The sequence below is a fragment of the Danio aesculapii genome, chromosome 6, assembly GCF_903798145.1.
Source record: "Danio aesculapii chromosome 6, fDanAes4.1, whole genome shotgun sequence".
Taxonomy (NCBI): domain Eukaryota; kingdom Metazoa; phylum Chordata; class Actinopteri; order Cypriniformes; family Danionidae; genus Danio; species Danio aesculapii.
Window position 1 is genome coordinate 52,807,281 of NC_079440.1, and position 3,944 is coordinate 52,811,224.

The window sequence follows — 3,944 nt, forward strand, 5'->3', positions numbered from 1 at the left end:
GGGTAACTTGCAAATTGTGAAGTTGGGGGAAGACTTTTTGTCTGACGCAAAGTGTATTTATTTAACAATTACTTGTTAACTTGAGTATAAATTACGAACATTTATACTATTCAAAGTGCATATTTAAATGTAGTAATAGCACCACTCAGTAAACGAAGGTGAACTGTCAACGTTATTTTATATTTCAGTTGGCGAAAAATGGGCGCGCACACTGTTTAAAATGGCGGAATAGCACCGCCCAATGAGCCAACGTGAACTGTCGACATTTTATATTTCAGCCGCCAATTTAGCGCGCCCGCTCTTCAACTTGTGATGCTTAGTGCAAATCTTTGGCACCTGCTAACTCCACTTCTCTTTTCGAGGTAAGTCTGTTTGACAACACGGTTCTACACTAAAAGTACATTTTTACAGAATCAGTATTAGCGATGTTGAGTTGCAATTTCTGTGGCAAGTCAGTCAAATCATTGAGGGCTTATGTAATACATTGCAAACTTCACCGAAATGAACCGCGTTTATTTAAGTGCTTTGCAGCCGAATGCAAACAGACTTTCTGTACATATGCATCGCTTAAGGCTCATTTTTACAGAAAACATAACGTAAATGCGCCTGTTAACGTTGCTGTCGGGACAGATGTTATGCCTATTAAATGTGCAATGGCGTTATGTGATCGACAGTGTGAAGATGCTAAATCTCTAATAGCACACTTGAAAGACCACATTGTAGAAGGACGTGTTGTGAGTTGTCCAGTAAGAGGATGCACAGATGCTTTTAAAGTTAAATCTTCCTTTACCTCCCACATGTCACGGAAACACAAACATTTCACAGAAAGCACAATTAGTGACTTGTACAGAGACTCGTCGGCTTATCAGTCATCTTCACAATCTGTAACAACCGAATTAACGTCACATGACTGTGGCACAAGAAGGGCACAAAAGTGGAAACTAAGAAAAACAAGAAACAGCTAACAGTGAATCCAAGAGTCCTCACACTCATTGCAGATCTCTCAGATCATGAGTGGAGAGAGGCATGTTAAATATGGACTTTCAGTTCACATCATTTGAAGTGTTAACACAACACGTATACACCACTAACTGAGTTTTCAGTTTACCTTATCTGTTAACCACCAACAAAGAAAGTACGCTTTTAGTATTTGGGTTAATGATAATGTTTTATTGAGCATTGTTTTTGTTTAATTGGTAAACTGGCTTATTCCAGATTTTGTTAAAAGTACAATGTAACAGACATTTTTGTTAAAGGCTGCATTTGTTCCATTTTTTTTCTAGTTTTCATTGAGGGAAAGAGCAAATTTATATACTAAATTTATTTTTCTAAAGATGTTACAAAACAAATTCATTATACTCCCTGCACATAGTGTTATATGCTTATGATTTTGGCATTTATAATTATTATTAATTTATTTTTTTTGTTTCAAAATATTCTGGTACTAGCAAGGAGTTCAGAGTGTTTGGCTGATTACATGCGTAGTTTAATAAACCTTTTGGAAAATGCTTTCCAGACACCTTTTTTTCAGTGATTATTGTGACACTTCAGATTAAGTTAATGACTGGTGGGATTGCTAAAATCTAAGAATCTACGTAAAAGTAAGTAAACTAAACACTTGAGAATATTTATGTAATTATTTTTACACAAAACAGCATGTGTAAACACATTCTATAAGCTAAATATTGCATATTGTGTAAAATTAAAGCTTTTATCTTCTAACACATTTCAGGCACTGCATTCAACCTTCACTAGATGATGACTTCAAGGAAACACATTTCTGGACAAAAAGTGTTAATTAATACTTTTTTTTTAATAATGTTTATTTTTTTAAAAAATTCACTTTTAATGAGACATTTTTGTTGTATCCACTTTATTGAACAGCAACACTAAAGTTCATCAGGAAACAATGGAAAGAGATCAGGATTGCAACTTTGGTTGCTGCAATAACGGTATGTGTTGTGTTGAACTTGTTGAGCGGCTTGTGAAGCACAGCTGTTGTTTTTCCCTAAATGTAGCCATTTATTTAGTACATGTAGTGTGCATACTGCTTGAAACATTTTTGTCTTATTTAGGACAATATATTTTCTTATGTCTGCCAGAGTTTGAAAACAAGGATTCTCTTTTCCTGACAAGTCTCTATTTGGAAAAGAGTCCTTTCAAGTATAAATTTGGGTAAGTTTTGTTGATTATTAAACATCAATTTAAAAGTACTAATAACCTATTTAACTCTTGCTTTACCTTACACAGATGGGCAATTCGGTGCTTCCAACTTTGCAGAAACGGGGTGTGGCCAGGCTCTAAGCTTCAGTGAGTACATATAAATTATAAGCTTTTAAATTAACTGCCATGCATCAATTTGTCAGATCATACATGCTACTGTTTGGTCAGTTGCTCAACTAACCTTACTCTGTTGGTATCACAAAATTGTAGAACTAAAATTACCTTTCATTAAAAGAGTATTTTATTAACCAAACGTGTTTCCAATCTTTCCTTGTATAGCAGTGGATTGTCCTAATTTACAATCTCAAAACAGATTTTTATGCTTGATCTCAACTGAAGTGTAATTTTATTTTAGTTTATATTTAACTTAATTTTATGCTAGCTTTTAAAAAATAATAAAAAATTATATTGCTAAAGTTGTCTTGCACATTTACAGAACAATATTACCACACATTCATCACATTGTCATCTTAGTAAAGTTTGTTTGTGTTTAAAAAAAAAAAAAGAGTAAAGAAAATCTCAGCTAAATTGTATTATATTTATGTACATTGTTTACATTATTATTATTATTCTTTTGAGTTGGAAATAACACAAACTGCTCAATATTTCGAAACTGCAGCAATATTTACTGTAGCTATTGTGTAAATGCTAAAATTAGTTATATTTATTTAATAACTATTAATGTTAGAATTGTTCCTTTTTTGTTTCTTTTCCCCTGTTCACAGAGAGGACCTTCTAAAAGTTCCGGTTTTCTGAACATTGTATCCTGTGTGTAAGAGACCTCTCTTCAGTCAAGTCTGGACCCAGTCAGACGCCAGTCTTAAGGATAATTGATGGTAAGCAGTGTTATAGTATGGTGTAACAAATGCGAGGTAGACTCAAGCAGTCGTGGGTGATAAAAATTGTTATTTCATCATTTCATTTTTGTAATTAAAAAAAGATACACAGTATAATACACAAATTAAATAAATGGTGCATTTATGTTTTAGCTACAGTAGGTGTATTTATATAGAGGGGCAGGAGTGCTGGTCAGAAATAAAATGAAGAAGCAAATTATCAATTTAATAATTGAAGCATAAAAATTTATATAAATTACCATTTAAATGGACAAATAAATAGACAATTGTAAAACTATTAATTTAATTCATGTTTTAAAATGTGAATTAATCAAAGCGTAAAAAGTATATTTATTCATTCATTTTCTTTTTAACTTAGTCCCTATATTAATCCCTTTATTGTGGGTCGCCACAGCGGAATGAACCGCCAACTTATCCAGCATATGTTTTACGCAGCGGATGCCCTTCCAGCTGCAACCCATCACTGGGAAACACCCATACACACTCATACACTACGGACAATTTAGCTTACCCAATTCACCTATACCGCATATGTTTGGACTGTGGGGGAAACCGGAGCACCCGGAGGAAACCCACGCGAACGTAGGGAGAACATGCAAACTCCACACAGAAATGCCAACTGACCCAGCCGGGACTCAAACCAGCGACTTTCTTGCAGTGAGGCGATCGTGCTACCCACTGCGCTACCATGTCGCCCTAAAAAGTATATTAATAAATACTTTTACTTTGCCACATGATTTCCTCGAGTTAATCGATTTTTTTTGTCTATTAACATCATTTTACAACTTTAGATTATAGTGTTTACCATCAAATTTTATATCAATAAACAACAATAGTTGACAACAGAACAGCATTAACAATACC

At 33.9% G+C, this 3,944-nt stretch overlaps 1 long non-coding RNA gene across 1 annotated transcript in view; it reads left to right on the forward strand.

The window, feature by feature from the left end:
* Nucleotides 1–2,101: 2,101 nt before the first annotated feature.
* The window catches only part of LOC130230208 (uncharacterized), a 3,263-nt gene continuing 1,420 nt past the window's right edge, over nt 2,102–3,944 (forward strand). The window contains exons 1-3 of the long non-coding RNA XR_008837929.1: nt 2,102–2,175; nt 2,251–2,310; nt 2,949–3,059. This is a non-coding gene — a long non-coding RNA (uncharacterized LOC130230208). The remainder of the gene's footprint in view (nt 2,176–2,250; nt 2,311–2,948; nt 3,060–3,944) is intronic.